The sequence below is a fragment of the Loxodonta africana genome, chromosome 5, assembly GCF_030014295.1.
Source record: "Loxodonta africana isolate mLoxAfr1 chromosome 5, mLoxAfr1.hap2, whole genome shotgun sequence".
NCBI lineage: Eukaryota > Metazoa > Chordata > Mammalia > Proboscidea > Elephantidae > Loxodonta > Loxodonta africana.
In genome coordinates, this window is record NC_087346.1 from 40,982,898 (window position 1) to 41,000,715 (window position 17,818).

General features: G+C 40.0%; 1 protein-coding gene across 8 annotated transcripts in view; it reads right to left on the minus strand.

Annotated features, from left to right (window-relative positions):
• Nucleotides 1-17,818, minus strand: part of SGMS2 (sphingomyelin synthase 2) — a 112,681-nt gene that overhangs the window by 65,105 nt on the left and 29,758 nt on the right. For 7 of the 8 annotated variants that reach the window (XM_064285458.1, XM_010590492.3, XM_023548561.2 and 4 more), the window contains one exon: nt 3,910-4,054. The gene's annotated coding sequence lies outside the window, so the exon portion shown is untranslated. The remainder of the gene's footprint in view (nt 1-3,909; nt 4,055-17,818) is intronic. The other variant, XM_023548562.2, reaches the window with a different exon arrangement.

Below are 17,818 nucleotides of genomic sequence, written 5' to 3' on the forward strand. Positions count from 1 at the left end.
TTTCTGGTAGGGGTGTGAATGAGAAAAACTCCCTTTGGGAGGCAATTTGGTGATAGCTATCAAAATGTACCTTATGACCTACGATTCTATTTTCGCAAATTTATACAGATATAATTGTATGCATGCAAAACGAACTATGTATAAAGTGATTTATTGCAGCACTGTTTAGTAGCAAACGAGTGGCCATAACCAAATGTCCATCAATAGGTCGCTATTTAAACTGTGGTACATCCGTACAATGGATTATGAAGGGGGACAAATAAGAATTCATATTTGCTCATTTATGCATAAAGAAACTCTGGAAGGATGCATTAGAAACTAACAGCAGTGCCTGGGAGGAGAGGTTGGAGGCAGAAGTTGGGCAGGTGGAAGTCAACACAGCCAAGGCTCTCTATCTTTTTCACTTTGCACTTTTAATGCGTACCCAGAAACAGGTATAAAAATGGCACACTTGAAAAGGAATTTTCTTTTCCAAGGTGAAGTTACATGAACCTGGTAACTTTTTGTTTGTTTGATAAGTGTCAAAATTTTGGCAGGGATTAAATTAGAGTGGATGGTCATTGTCTTAGTTATCTAGTGCTGCTATAACAGAAATACCACAAATGGATGGCTTTAACGAACAACAATTTATTCCATCACAGTCTAAGAGGCTAAAAGTCTGAATTCAGGGCACCAGCTCCAGGGGAAGGCTTTCTCTCTCTGTTGGCTCTGGGGGAAGGTCCTTGTCTTCAATCCTCCCCTGGTCTAGAAGTGTCTCAGCACACGGACCCTGGGTCCAAAGGATGCACACTGCTCCATGTTCTTCTTGCTTGGAGGTATGAGGTCCCCTGTCTCTCTGCTGGATTCTCTCTTTTGTATCTCAAGAGAGACTGATTTAAGACACAACCTAATCTTGTAGATTGAGTTCTGCCTCATTAACATAACCGCCTCTAATCTTGCCTCATTAACATAGACGTAGGATTTACAACACATAGGAAAATCACCTCAGATCACAAAATGGTGAACAATCACATAATATTGCGAATCACGGTCTAGCCAAGTTGACACACATTTTTAGGGGACACAATTCAATCCATAACAGTCATAAAATTGTGTTATATTATTTTCCAAATCAGGTTTCAACTCTTTCCTTTTCTATCTGCGTTCGATCTGCCATCTTGAAGGGGGTTTCTCCAGAGCACCTACGGTGAACAATGTTCTCTGCCGCTCCTTTCTGCCCTTTGTTTGCTGAGGATACTTAGGAGCTTTTTAAAAGCCCCGTGAAAGCAGGGATTTGTTTTGTTCTATTCACTGCCATATTCAGAACACCCAGAAGAGCACTTGGTACACAGAAGGTATTCAGTAAGTATTTGTTGAATGAATGAATTCTTTTCCAAATCACAGAGGTCAGATATTTGGAAATAGTTGTCATTCCTAGTATCAACCCAATATAGGAATTCTAATTCGAGCAACATTTTTAGTATTACTTTGAATTTTACAGAAGACAAACAAGCCTATAGAATGCCATGCTTAAAAGCTGAATCTTAAATAATAAAAATAATAAAAAAGTATTTTTAATCAACAGGGTACTACATAGCCCTAGGAGTCCCTGGGTGGTGAAAAAGGTTACCATGTTTGGCTGCTAACCAAAGCGATGGAGGTTCAAGTCCACCCAGAAGCACCTCAGAAGAAAGGCCTCACGATCTCCTTCTGAAAAATCAGTCCTTGAAAACATTATGGAGCACAGTTCTACCCTGACACACATACAGTCACTATGAGTTGGGATCAACTTGAAGGCAACTGGTTTGGTTTTTTGGTTTACATGGTCCTCGGATCCGCCTTAGGGCTAAAGCCTTTTCAGGTAAACACCATGCTGATTAGTAATGATAAAATAAGTACAGTTATGAGTGGTGCCCATAGCTTTACAAAGGGAAGAGAAACTCTCTTACATGAAAAATGTGGCTGCTATCTATACTGTGGAAACCCTGGGGGCGTAGTGGTTATGAGTCACAGCTGCTAACCAGAAGGCCAGCAGTTTGAATCCACCAGGTGCTCCTTGGAAACCCTATGGGCAGTTTACTCTGTCCTACAGGATTGCTATGATGGCATCAACTCGATGGCAGTGGTGTGATTATTGTCAAGAATGAAATAATTCTTGAAATTAAATTCCAATTAGTCCAGATATCAAATTGAGTTGTATGGTATCAAAGGGAAAGCTTCCTTCCTTTTCAGTGGGGATGGGATGGTAATAACTACCACACCTCTTTACAGCCTTGGGGTTTAAAAAACCGTAAAACCAGAATAAACTTTACTAGTAATAATTTCAGTAACTTTTCTGGTTGCAAACTTACTTCGCATGGTTGACTGATATTTCCTTAAAGATTTTTAGTGTCACAAACTTTTCTGAGGTATGGTCGAGACAGTGCTCTCTTTGGCAATATGAAAAAAAAAAAAAAAAAAAACCAAACCCATTGCCGTCAAGTCAATTCTGATAGGACACAGTAGAACTGCTCCTTTCCAAGGAGCAGGCTGGTGGATTTGTACTGCCGACATTTTGGTTAGCAGCTGCGCTCTTAACCACTATGCCACCAGGGCTCCAATAATCCAAAGAGGTTAGGAAATTTCCATATTATCTCTACTTCTCTTGCTGTCATTTAAGACAATAATCCAATGAGTGAGGCAACATCCTCACGCCTGAAATCACTTTCACCCTTCAGTTACCATTGGGTTAACAGTTTACCAGCCACTTTTTATGGGTGTTTTTTTATGCCTCTGGACCACTGTTGTTGAATGCCATAGCAACCCTATAGAATAGAGTAGAATACCTCCATAGGGTTTCCAAGGAGTGGCTGGGGGATTTAAACTGCCTATATCTTTAGTTATTCTGGTTCTGAGGCTTTTAGCATCAAGGTAAGTCGGTTTTGAAACACGTGAAGCTCAGCAGACCAGAATTGGAGCCCCACTGTTGGGCAGGCTGAGCATTCTATTAGGTAATGCTTCCTGGATATGTTAGTTTTGTAAACTTTTGCTTCTTTTTCTGTTATTTCTATGAGATAAGGCTTGCAAGCGTAATTATGGTCTTCCTGTGTGATAGGGAGCTCCGATGGGTTTGTTTTGGTTTTTCTGTGTCATATTTGGAAAACCAGAAGTTCCCCATGTAACCTAATGGAAAGGCATCCACAATAAATTATCTATGTATCTCTCACATACATTGTCATACCACAGATCAGTGGCACCACAGTGCCACTTACTTCATTGGGCTTATATTACCAGATCATATTTCTTAAAATCCATATTACCAACCCAAAATTTAAACATGCTCAATTAGTAAGCATACATACCAATACCATCAAAAAAATTAAAAAAATAAAAATTTGGTAACTAAAGGGTTTTAACTCTGTGTTCACAGAAGACTCTTGTGATGACAAATTAAAAATTCTCAGAGAGGTAAGGCATTTATGAAATGTCTTCACTGGCAAGGGAAGTAGCAGAGAAGCTGCAGAATAACTAGTAGACAGCCAACCTTAAGCTGATGCAAATTACACCTGCTCCTCACTTATCGACTATCTCCTTATTCAACATTTCACATTTATGACAGTATTAAAAAAATCTACTATCTGACTATTTTGCACATTAAGGATGTTGTGTGGCAGTAACAAATGCAGAGGTACAAGGCCAGAGTAACGCTAGTTGTGGTGGTTACGTGTCAACTTGGCTGGGTCACAGTTCTCAGAGGTTTGGCAGTTACATAATCATGTAATTTGTCAGTCACATAATGACGTAATTTGGCAGTTATGTAATGACGCAGTCATTCTCCATTTTGTGATCTGATGTGGTCATCCTCCGTTTTCGCAAAACACCAATTTTCACATAACGACCTGGTCTTTAGAACCTAACCTGTCAATATGTGAGAAGTCGGTGTATACTTACAATACAGCATCGGGAAGGAAACAAACCTTCTGCTTGCAGATGGTAGCACAGCAAATACCACCTTAGTTCTTCCAGCAGTCAACACTCCAAGTGTCGTAGTAGATCCTTTCTTAGAAGAGTGGTGTACAGGCAGAGGATGATAGCTCTAAGGATAGGAGGGAAAAGTCAAAGGTTAAAATAAGAATTATGCTTTGTTTTTCTGTTTTGTTGGTTTTATGAGGGTTGAAGTGCTCTCTGATACCATACCCATAGAAAAGTTACCAGGAGTCCTGGTGGTGCAATGGTAAGTGCTCTGCTGCTAACTGAAAGGCTGATGATTTAGACCTACTCAGTGGCTTCATGGGAGAAAGACCTGGCAATCTGTTCCTGTAAAGATTACAGCCTAGAAGACCTGTTACGGATTGAACTGTGTCTCCCCAAAATGTGTGTCAATTTGCCTAGGCCATGATTCCCAGTATTGTGCGGTTATCCTCCATTTTGTGATTTGATGTGATTTTCCTATATGCTGTAAATCCCACCTCTGTGATGCTAATGAGGCAGGATTAGGAGCAGCTATGCTAATGAGGCAGGATTCAATCTATAATGTTAGGTTGTATCTTGAGTCAATCTCACTTGAGATATAAAAAAGAGAAGTGAGCAGAGAGGAGAGGGACCTCATGCCACCAAGAATGAAGAACCAGGAGTGGAAAGCGTCCTTTGGACCCAGGGTCCCTGCACTGAGAAGCTCCTAGACCAGGGAAGATTGATGACAAGGACCTCCCCAAGAAGCAACAGAGAGAGAGAGCCTTCCCTTGGACCTGGCACCCTGAATTCATATTTCTAGCCTCCTAGACTGTGAAAGAATAAATTTCTCTTTGTTAAAGCCATCCACTTGTGGTATTTCTGTTGCAGCAGCACTAGATAACTGAGACAAGACCCTATTGGAATGTTCTACTCTGTCGCATGGGGTTGCTATGAGTCAAAATCGACTCCATGGCACCTAACATCACCAACAGAAGAGTCACCAGAAAAACAATGGCTCTACCAGGTATAGGTACTTCAGGAGGAGAGGAGGGACTCTACCACTCATTCCACTCATTCCATAAATACCCACATAACTTCTGCCAGATCCTACTCTGGTGTTGAGGACAGAGCAGTGCAGGTAGACTCTCTTTGCTCATGAAGTGCACATTCTGATGTGTCAACAAACAAGCAAGAAGACTGTGACATATGCCGCTTGGAAGATTAAGTCAGGGTCAGGGCAAGGCTGGTGCAACTGATTCAGAGGAAGTGGTCAGGGAAGGCCTCTCTCAGGGGACGAAGTTTAAGTTATGGCATAAATAATATGGGGGAACCAGCTGTGGAAGACAGGAGAACATTACAGGCAGAGGTAGCAGCGGGCATAAAGGCCCCAAGGCAGGAATGGTCCTGGCAGGCTTAAGGACCGTAAGGGCAAGCACTGCTGGAGTCTTGTGATCTAGAAGTTGAGACGTGAAGAGGAAGTCCCAGAGGTGGGCAGAGGCCAGGTTGTTCAGGGCTCTATAAGGCAGGCAGAGTGGCTGCCTACATACAGGCCAAACAAAGTATCAGGAAAACTCAGGCTAATGGGCAGAGTACAATTTGCCACCTTCAAACAAAATGATGAACCACTCACTCCAAAGTATATACAGCTGCTGTGATCTTTTAATGGATTTTTAAATAGTTGAAATTTGGCTTGTGGGTGGACATAAAAGATATGCCACTGTCTAGAAGTCTACAGGTCATAGAACCACAATAGAAAAACCCTGAAAGGACAGCCTGAGATCAACTACCAAACTCTCTCTCTCTTTCTCTTTATATGTATATATATAAACACACACACACACACACACACACACACACACACACACACACACATTTAAAAGAGCCCTAGTAGCACAATGGTTACATGCTTAGCGGCTACCTGAAAACCTACCCAGTGACTCCAAGGGAGTAAGACCCGGTGATCTGGAGACCTGCTCCTGCAGAGATTACAACCTAGAAAACCCTATGGGGCAGTTCTACTCTGTCACATGGGGTGCTGTGAGTTGGAATCAACTCAACGGCACCTAACAACAATATAAAAAAAATAGATATGTAAAATCATACACATATGATTTAATAGCTGATATATATCTTTCAGCACTTAATGAATTCCATTAAAACCTAGTTTAACAAGTACAGGATATATACGGATCTGTAACCACAAACTGATTTTAAACTGTCAATTTTTAAAATAGTCAATTCTTGGAAGAGACTAAAAAACAGATCTGTCACTCCTATAGATACATACCAAAGAAGAATGAAACACAGCCACACAAACACTTGTATACAAATGTTCAGAGTGACATTACTCATAATAGCCAAAGAGTGGGAATAACCCAAATACCTATCAAATGACAAATGCATAAATAATACGCAATACAGCCATACAATGAACTACATTATTTGGCAATAAAAAGGGATGAAGAACTAATCCATGCCACAATATCAATGAACCTTGAAAAAATTATGCTAAGTGAAAGGAAGAAGTCACAAAAGACCACATATTGTAGAAGTTTGTTTCTATGAAATGCCCAGAACAGGCATGAAGTAGAACAATGATTTCCAGGGGCTAGGAGAAAAAGGAATGGGGAGTGCCTGCTAATGAGGTATCTTCTTGGGGTAATGAAAATGTTCTAAAATCAAGACATTGGTGATGGCTGCACAACTGTGAACATACTAAAATGAACACTTTAGAGGGGTGACTTTCATGGTATGTAAGTTATATCTCAATAAAGCTGTTATTAGGAGTCCTGGTGATGCAGTGGTTAAAGCTCTTGGCTGCTAACAGAAAGGTTGGCAGTTCAAACCCAGTAGCCGCTCTGCAGGAGAAAGATGGGGCAATCTGCTTCCGTAAAGATTACACCCTCGCAAGCCCTGTGGGGCAATTCTGCTCTGTCCTACAGAGTCATTCTGAGTCTGTTTTTTTTTGTTTTTTTAAAGCTGGTATTAAAAAAAAAAAAAAAAGAACAAAGTATCTAAAATGCAGTGTATAGAGGAAGCAAACATCCCTAGTCAGAAGTGCTACATTCATTCCAGCAAGGCCAACACTAAGAGGTTAGTGACTTAGTTTTACATTTCAGATATGGCACAATACTCTCAGGGCAGCATGCTCACTCCCTTATAAAACAGCCCCATCTTACGTAAGAGGACACTTTTTTTCTCATTTTTGGTTGGAACTGTACTCCAGCTATTACCCTCTCTTTTGATCCACCATCCCCACTACCTGGTCCTATTTCCAGCAACCATCGTGTTTCACCTGGAATAGAGTAGCCTCCTTCAACCCATTTCCAAATTGATCTCTTAAAATTTATTCTCGCACATTAAATCCTTCAAAGCTTCCCTACATTTAAGATATTTCCAGAGCACTGAGGTACTATTATAATATATAAATGTGTGTTCATATTCAATAGGGTAGTACATCAATCAAAGAAGTCATGTGGCTCTTAAAATTAAAGGTGTTCAGATATGGCCTCAAAACAGTCCCGAAGCTGTGTGTCTGCCTTCAGTGATAGCTGGCTGCAGTATTAACATCCACCAATGATCTCATGGGCTTATCTTTGGGCCTGCCAACTTGAACTACTCGAGCATAAGGATTAGTTTAATTAACTACTTATAAAGTCAAGATTAAAGTTAGTATAGACAGATAGCTGATAAAGTAAGAATTGAACTAACAGATTTCTCAAGGAGACAAAGCTCTAAGTTCCAATGCTTTTCATGTACCTACACGCAATGATGTATAGAAACTTCCAAGAGTGTCAAAGTGGAAGAAGCTGTAAATTAAAGTAGCTTATAAAACAAGGAAACACTGTATTCTTAGGTAGCAAGTGCAACATTAAAAACAAACAAAGCTGGATATCCTCAGCTAACATTTTCAGTCATGGACCAAAGAGCAGACAGACAAGCCAAATTAAGGCAGAGCAGATAGTTGCTCTTGGATTGTTAACAGAGACCACAGAGGATGCTCAGTAGTTAAGGTCTGCAGACAGTTATAATTGTTTATAACATTGTATTAAGAGTACTAATATTGCCAATTCATAGGTTTGATTCAATTACAAAGCTAAACACAGTACCTTTCATCTAGTCAACCTTAAAATGTGTGTCCTTGTCAACGATAATTGGTAAAGTGGATAGATGTAGAACGCAAATTCATACCTACTACTACAAAAATTCTTTTAACCCTGGTTGCGTAGTAGTTAAGTGCTATGGCTGTTAACCAAGAAGTCAGCAGTTTGAATCCACCAGGTGCTCCTTGGAAACTCTATGGGGCAGTTCTACTCTGTCCTATAGGGTCGCTATGAGTTGGAATCAACTCCATGGCAACAGGCTTTTTTTTTTTTAATGTAGTGTTGGGGCTCCCTGGGTGGTGCAAATGGTTCATGAACCACTAAACTGAAAGGTTGGAGGTTTGAGCCCACCTCGAAGTGTCTTGAAAGAATGGCCTGGTAACCTACTTCCAAAAAATCAGCCACTGAAAAACTACGGAACACCTTCTACTCTGACACACGCTGTCGTGGACTGAATTGTGTCTCCCCAAAATATGTGTCAACTTGCCTAGGCCATGATTCCCAGTATTGTGTGATTATCCACCATTTTGTGATCTGATGTGATTTTCCTGTGTTATAAATCCTACCTCTATGACGTTAATGAGGAAGGATTAGTGGCAGCTATGATAATGAGGCAGGTCTCAATCTACAAGATCAGCTTGTGTATTAAGTAATCTCTTCTGAGATATAAAAGAGAGAAGGGAGCAGAGTGACAGGGGAACCTCATATTACCAAGATAGCAAAGCCAGGAGCAGAGTGTGTCCTTTGGATCCGAAGTTCCTGCGCTGAGAAGCTCCTAGACCAGGGGAAGATTGATGACAAGGACATTCCTCAAGAGCCAGTAGAGAGAAAAAGCCATCCCCTGGAGCCAGCACTCTGAATTCGGACTTCTAGCCTATTAGACTGCGAGAGAATAAACTTTCATCTGTTAAAGCCATCCACTTGCAGTATTTCTGTTATAGCAGTACTAGATGACTAAGACAGTCACCGTGAGTCAGAGCTGACTTGATGGCAACTGGTGTGGCATGTGAATGTAGTGTCAAGTTAAGGAAAGTTCCATATTAAAAAGTATCATAGAAGTCGAAGTATATGTACTGCACATAATTCCACAAAAGAATAAAGTAAATGGCATTAACTTACAAAAAATGGTACTGGGGAAAAGTAATGTAGAATTAGAGAGCATGATAGATATAGACCATGGGTTCTTCATCACTAGACGTGGAAGATAAGGGAGGGGTATCCCATGATTCAATGTTGTTCTCCCTGTCCCTGTTAGGAAATCACTGCAGAAGCAGCAAAGCTTCATGGTAATAAACCCAAAGATCTTGAAGCCCCACTCCACATTGATGCCTCTGTGACTTTAGGTAAGATACTTACCCTCCCTGTGCCTCAGTTTCCTCATCTCTAAGGAGGGATAGTAATAGTACTTACTTCATAGCATCCATCTTAGTTATCTAGTGCTGCTATAACAGAAATACCACAAGCGGATGGTTTTGGCAAACAGAAACTTATTCTCTCACGGTTTAGGAGGCTAGAAGTCCAAATTCAGGGCACCAGCTCCAGGAGAAGCCTTTCTCTCTCTGTTGGCTCTGGGGGAAGGTCCTTGTCATCAATCTTCCCCTGGTTTAGGAGCTTCTCAGTACAGGCACCCTGGGTCCAAAGTGTATAGTCTGCACTTAGCTCTTCTTGTTTGGTGGAATGAGGTCCTATTCTCTCTGCTCACTTCTCTCTTTTACATCTCAAAAGAGATTGACTCAAGATACAACCTAATCCTATTGATTGTATCCTGCCTCATTAACATAACTGCCTCTAATCCTGCCTCATTAACATCATAGAAGTTAGGATTTACAACACACAGGAAAATCAGATCAGATCACAAAATGGAGGACAATCTCACAATACTGGGAATCATGGCCTAATCAAGCTGATACACATTTTGGGGGAACACAATTCAATTCATAACAGCATCTTAACAGACGTGAAGGGGTTAATAGTTACAAATGGCTTAGAGTAGCATGTGGCATATAGTAAGCATTACAAGTATCTGTTAAGTGACTAACAAATAGAAACAAGAGATGAAGGGAAATAGAGAACGCTAGTTAGGTCTTAAGGAGTCCTCATGGCACAACAGTTAACCACTCAGTTGCTATCCCAAAGGTTGGCAGTTCGAACCCCCTCAGTGGCTCCATAGAAGAAAGACCTGGCGAGCTGCTCCCATAAAGATTACAACCTAGAAAACCCTATGCAGCAGTTCTACTCTTTAACATGGAGTCACAACTAACCAAAAGTTGACTCAATGGCACCCAGCAACAACAACAGCAGCTAAGTCTTGGAGTCCCTGAGTGGTGCAAATCATTAGTGCACTCGGCTGCTAACTGAAAGGTTGGAGGTTTGAGTCCATCCAGAGTCACTTAAGAAGAAAGGCCTGACAACCTACTTCTGAAAAATCAGTCCTTGAAAACTCTACGGAGGACAGTTCTGCTCTGACACATACAGGGTCGCCATTAGTCAGAATAGACTTGATGGCAACTGGTTAGTTAAATCTTAGATAATGGCTAAAACTGAGCTGCATATTTGGCTTTCAACTCTTTTGCAGCCAGAGCAAAGAGGGGAAAAAACAAAACAAAGCAAAACATTATTTTCCAAACTCAGAGGGTATATGTGTCTCCTCGTGTTGGGAGAAGAGGCTGCAGGGAACCCCGTATTTTTTTCCCCAGGAGAAAAAAAGCTTGTCTTGACACTCACCTGTAAAACGCACACTGCAGGTCTGTACACAGCTGGCAATGTGCAATACTGCAAACCAGGCAGACCATTGTAAGTCTCGTATAACAGTTTTTATTGTGTCCCTCGATAAATTCCAAAGCATGACTCTCTGAAGTTTCTTTAGTGGGAAGCCAAGGCAATGCCTACAAATATGCAGCTGTACTGGCCTGGCTTATTTCAGGGACACAAGTGCGCCGGAAATCTCCAGTGCATCCTTTGTTTCTATTTCCTTCAGCCACGCTTCTGATAAGAGCTGAGGAGGAGACAGTGCCAGATTTGTGGGAAAAATCTTCTGACATCAGGAGATGGCCAAAATGCAGCTACATAAAAACACTAAGTAACCTGATGTATTGAAAAGCAACTTTCCCCAGAAGCATCTGTTTTTAAGTCTAATGGACTTGAGAGCCATCATCTGGCAAAAGAACAGCCATAATCATCTCAGGGGATTAAACAACTTGGAAGACTATGCCTATTTGTCATAGCCTCCGCAAGCTCTACCTAACAGGTAAACATGGAACGCTTCCAAATTGTGATATGGAAACACCTTACTGTAAGTTAGAAAACAAATGAATTTTTTAAAGACTAGTTATTAGACAGCAACCATTAGCTGTAAAAGGACCAGTGTTTCTTCAGATATTCTCATAGTGTACATAGCAGACACAATGCAGTTGAACTTTCATGGTTATCCCACAAGTCCCATAAATAAATTGATGGTCTGGTGATGTATCAAACTTTTTCAGTCCATCAGGCAAAATCTGTTGTCTTAAAACAAATCATTTAAGAATTTTTATTCAGATGGAATGGTGCTAATACCCAATTTGGTTAACCAACTACAGTAATGTATTTCCATTTCAATACTTCTGAGGTATTGATAAAGCCACCCAAAAAGAGCAGAAATGGACTAACTAACTTGCAGTCCTCAGGCACTAAACGTACCATGGAGTCCCTAAGTGGTGCAAACAGTTAGTTAACGTGCTTGGCTGCTAACACAAAGGTTTGCAGTTTCAGTCCAACCGAAGGCAGCTCAAGAGAAAGTCTGAGTAATCTACTTCCAAAAAATCAGCTACCGAAAACCCTGTGGAGCGCTGTTCTACTTCTGACCCACACAGGGCCACCATGAGGCAGAACTGACTCCACGGCACCTGGTAGCTAGCAAAATATAGCATTCTGTGAGGAGGAAGAGCAATAGATAGTATTTATAATTAATCTCATGCATTCCTGAACAAACATCAGTTCCTTAGAGAAGCCTTATGGAGCCTGGTGGCACAGTGGTTAAGCACTCGGCTGTCAGCCAAAGGTTGGTGGTTTGAACCCACCAGCCGCTCTTTGGGAGAAAGATGTGGCATTCTGCTTCCATAAAGATTTACAGCCTTGGCAAGGTCATGGAAGCTCCACAGATACATCCAAACTTCCTGAGGGACCAAATTACTGGGCTGAAGGCTGTGGGGACCGTGGTCTTGGCAAACATCTAGCTCAACTGGTATAACATAAAGAAAATGTTCTACATTCCACTTTGGTGAGTAGTGTCTGGGGTCTTAAAAGCTTTTGAGTGGCCACCTAAGATACTCCACTGGTCTGGAGCAAGGGAGAATGAGGAAACCAAAGACACAAGGGAAAGATTAATCCAAAGGACTAATGGGCCACAACTACCACAGCCTCCACCAGCCCGAGTCCAGCACAACTAGATGGTACCTGGCTACCACCACTGACTGCTCTGACAGGGATCACAATAGAGGGTCCCGGACAAAGCTGGAGAAAAATGTAGAACAAAATTCTAACCCACAAAGAAAAAAAGCAGACTTACTGGTCTGACAGAGACTGGGCAAACCCTGAGAGTACTGCCCCCAGATACCCTTTTAACTCAGTAAGAAGTCACTCCTGAGGTTTACCCTTCAGCCAAAGATTAGACAGGCCTATAAAACAAAATGAGACTAAAGGGGCACACTGGCCCAGGGGTAAGGATTAGAAGGCAAGAGGGTACAGGAAAGCTGGTAATAGGGAAACCAAAGTCGAGAACTGAGAGTGTTGACATGTCGTGGGATTGGTAACTAGCGTCACAAAACAACATGTGTACTGTTTAATGAGAAACTAGTTTGTTGTATAAACTTTCATATAAAGTACAATAATAAAAACTCACCAGAAAGTAAAAAAAAAAAAAAAAAAAAAAGATTCACAGCCTTGGAAACCCTCTAGGGGCAGTTCCACTCTGTACTATAGGGTCACTACAAGTCCGAATCAACATGATGGCAATGGATTTGGTTTTGTGGGGGTTCATTCACTCCCACATTACTCTAAACTTCTCCATCTTAAGAGCTTGCTATTTTCAATTATTTAGTCAATTATTTTAAAGACGTAATTGTTTCCTTTCTGTCAGCTTGTAAGCCCCATGAGGGAAGGGGTCACATTTGTCAGGTTCTCTGCTGTTTTCCTGGCACAAAACCTGGCCCAGGGTGGTGGTGGTGCTGTGTGCTGCTGAATCGATTCTGACTCATAGCGACTCTATAGGAGCAGAACTCCTCATGGTGGGACAACTTGGTCAACTGGCATAACGTAGTTCATAAAGTTTATGTTTTACATCCTAGTTTGGTGAATAGCATCTGGGGTCTTAAAAGTTTTAAAGTGGCCATCTAAGATATAGCTATTGGTCTCTACTCGTCTGGAGCAAAAGAGAAAGAAGGAAACCAAAGACTGAAAGACGAAACTAGTCTACAAGACTATTACCTGTTGCACTGGGTCAATTCATTTCACAGTGACCCTACAGGACAGAGTAGAACTGCCCCATAGGGTTTCCAAGGAGTGGCTGGTTATTTGAACTGCCCAACTTTTGATTAGCAGCCGTAGCTCTTAACCACTATGCCGCCAGGGCTCCCAGCCTATACAAACTACAGCCTCATCTATCCTGAGACCAGAACTAGTTGGTGCCTGGCTACCACTACTGACCATTTTGACCAGAGACACAATAGATAGTCCCGGATAGAATGGAGAAAAATGTAGAACAAAACTCTTATTTAAAAAAAAAAAAAGGCCAGACTTACTGGACCAGTAGAGACTAGAGGATCCCCGAAGACTATCTACCTGAGAAACCTTTAAACCAGACTGAAACCACTCCTGGAGGTCACCCTTCAGCTAAATAACAGGTTGGCTCAAAAAATAAACAATATCACCTGTGAGTAATGTGATCCTTTAAAAAATCATCTCTATGAAACCAGTCAACACATACCCTAAAGCAAAGATGAGAAGGTAAGGGGGAAGGCAGCAAGGAAGCTAGATTAATAGAAACAACCAGAAGAGAAATAATGAGAATGTTGACACATTGTGAAAAATGTAACGAATGTCACTGAACAATATGTATACCAAAAAAAAACAAAAACAAAAACCCATTGCCGTTGAGTCAATTCCGACTCAGAGCCACCCTATAGGATAGAGGAGAACTGCCCCATAGGGTTTCCAAAGAGCGCCTGGTGGATTCAAACTGCTGACCTTTTGGTTAACAGCCGTAGCTCTTAACCACCACACCACCAAGATTTCCGAACAGTATGTACAGAAATTGTTAAATGGGAACCAAATTTTCTGTGTAAACATTCACAAAAATCACAATAAAATATTATATTAAAAAAAAAAAAAAAGAACAACTGCTTCATAGGATTTCCTAGGCTGTAATCTTTACAGGAGCAGATCGCCAGGCCTTTTCTCCCTGCAGAGTGGCCGGTGGGTTCAAACCGCTGACCTTTTGCTTAGCAGCTGAGCCCTTAATCATTGTACCACCAGGGCCCAGGGTAGATGGCTATAGGTATTTACTTGTCCGCCAACTCCTCCTTTGTAAGACAGCCAGCTGTGTTCCTAAAGAGTCATATGTAAGCTCCTTGCAATAAGACAAGGAAGTCCCTGAAGGAACCCTACAATGGGGAAGAAGAGTACAAGGACTTTTATAAGTTTTATCCTTTGAGATTTTCTGAGAGCTGAATCCACAAAAGCAGATGTGGCAGGTATGAATGAGGGAAGGAGAAAGGAGGCAAGGAGGAATAACCCTCTAGTTTAATTGGGTGCTTTAAGACTAAAAAATTTTATTATAAGAACTCAAATAGCATTTTCTAATTATAGATGCTTAAATTTAAAATATCTTGAAAGGTCACTCTGTACCTCCCTCTGCCTAATACAGACTGCATTCAAACATCCCAGAAATAGGAGTCTTTTTTTTTAAAGCCCAGAGAAGAAGGTCGAACAACAGATTAAAAAGCCCTGTGTCTCGAAACCTCTGCTTTCTGCAGTTTTTTTGTTAGGTCTTCCAGGGCCCAGACAATTGCCAATCTAGTTCTTTCCTTTATGACACAGAGTTGTGATTGTTACATCTGAACCCCTAAACTCCTCAGAGTGAAAAGCATAAGAAACTACAGGAAGGTCACATAGTATCACAACTGTGAAAATTAATGGTTTAATTTTAAGTAATGTCTCCGGACCTTCTGCAAAAAAAGAAAAGAAGCTGCTTATACTTTAACATTGAAGGTGACATTCTAAGTCTGGAAAAGGAGGGAAACCTCAGGTACAAATTGATGGCTTACCCCTAAACAAATCCTAACAAATCAGATTTGGAATCTATTAAAAAAAAAAAAAAACATAATCAATTAGTATTTACTTTAGGAATGTAAAGACAGGTCAATATTAGAATATCATACATCAAAATATTAAGGGAAAAGTTATCAATTCCATAGGAAAAATTCAGTGTCTCTTCTCATTTAAATGACCATAAAATCTATGGTCTAATTTTTTTTTAATTATCATACAGCAAAATTGAATTTTTTTGGTATACAGCTTTATAAATTCCAGCACAGACATAGATTGGTAAAACCACCACCATAACCGGGATACAGAACATTTCCATCACTCCAAAAACTTCCTTGTACTATAGACTTTTATAGCCATACCCCTTCTACCACTAAACTCTGGCAACCACTCATCTCTCCCCTAGAGTTTTACCTCTTTAAGAATGTCATATGGAACTTTACACTATGTAGCCTTTTGAGAATGGCTTCTTTAGCGCTGCATAATGTCTTTGAGATTCAAAGTCATTCTTGCATAAATAGGTTTTTTCTTTTTATTTCTGAGTAGTATTCCATTATACGAACCTACACAGTTTGTTGATCCATTTACCCACCGAAGGATTTTTGGGTTGTTTCTAGTTTTTGGTGATTCTGAATAGAGCTGCTATAAACATCCATGTACAGTTTTTTGAACAAAAGTTTTCATTTCTCTAGGAAAAATATCCAGGAGTAGAATTTGTGGTAACATGGTAGGTGTATGTTTAACTTCATAAGAAAGTGCCAGGCTGTTTTCCAGAGTGGCTGTACAATTTTCCTTTCTGCTCCAGCAAAGTATGAGAGTTCTGGTCATTCCTCATCTTTGCCAGCACCTAGTATTGTTGATCTTCTTAATTTTAGTTGTTCTAATCAGTGTGAAGTAGCATTTCACTGTTCCTTTAACTTGCATTTCACTAATGGCTAACAGGAAACCCTGGTGGTGTACTGGTAAAGTGATACAGCTGCTAACCAAGAGGTAGGCAGTTTGAATCTACCAGGTGCTCCTTGGAAACACTATGGCGCAGTTCTACTCTGTCCTACAGGGTCGCTGTGAGTCAGAATCGACTCCACAGCAATGGGGGTTTGGTCTTTTGTTTTAATGGCTAATGATATCCAATATCTTTTCACACGCTTATTTGCTATCCATTCTCTTCAGTGAAGTGTCTATTGAAGACTTTTTTAATTTTGGGCAGTTTGTTTTGTTTCTGTTAAATTTTTTTTTTCTTTTTTAATATATATTCTGGATACAAGTGATCTGAGACATGTGATTTGCAATATAATTAAAATTTTATTTTTTTGAATTATCTCAAAACTCAATATGGCAGCATTCGTATTCCAGAGAGAACCCTGGGAAGACACCTCACCACTACTTACTCACTGCACAGTCTAAAACATCCAAAATTAATTAAGACAAGGAAAAGATAATAGACAAATATTTAAGAGAAACAGATGCATTTATGTATAAAATAGAAAAGCTCAATCAAATGAAAGTCATTTGAGCTTAGTAAGGTGACTAGTTGTAAAAACAAAATTTTTTAAATATACAAAAGACTAAAAACAAATTTTTTCTTATATACCCACAGTAACCAATTTGAAAATGATGGTTTTGTCTCATTTTAATAGCCCTCGCTCCGAAAAACCAACAACGGTAGGAATAAACTTGATAAGAAATAGGTAAAAACTATATAAAGAAAACTATGAGCTTATATCAATGGGTATATAAAACTAGAATAGATGGAGAAGCATTCTTGTATAGAAACTCTCATTGTAAAAATACCAATACATTTCAACTTAATTTATAAACTTAATGCAATTCCAATTACAATACCAACAGGATTTAGAATTCTTGTGACAAACTCTAAAAATTCACCTGGATAAATGAGACTAGTCCATTTGTTTTTTTTTAAGGATAAGATAACAAAATAGCTTTTTTCTTCCCAAATATTAAACATATTGTAAAGTAGCAAAAAAAAAAAATTTTTTTTTTTTTTTTTTTTTAAGTAGCAATAGCGAAACCAGTGTGGCGGTGCTGTGAGATAAGACAGACAGATGAATAAACAGCTAGAAAGTCCAGAAAGAGAATACAGCATTTAGAATTTTCACATACTGTACAGATAGCAATATAGTTACCGTATGTGATTTTTTTTTTTTTTATGTGATTTGAGATTCAGTATATAATATCATTTGAACGAACGGGTCACAGAGTAGCCTGTGCTACTTCCTGGCTGTAGCATCAGGGCAAATCTCTTAACCTCACAAAGCTGCAAAGTAGAGATAATAAAATCTATCCTCATGAGGTTGTTGAGAAGATGAGAAAATTCATGTAAAGCACTGAACATGGACATAGTAAGCTCAGGATAAGCGTTGTGCATAATAATAGCAGCTATTTGAAACCAGTAGATTTAAAAAATAGTCACAACTGGCTAACTATTAAAAAAATAAGAAAAAAGTTAGATACTTCAGACCTCATACCAAATGAAAATCCAG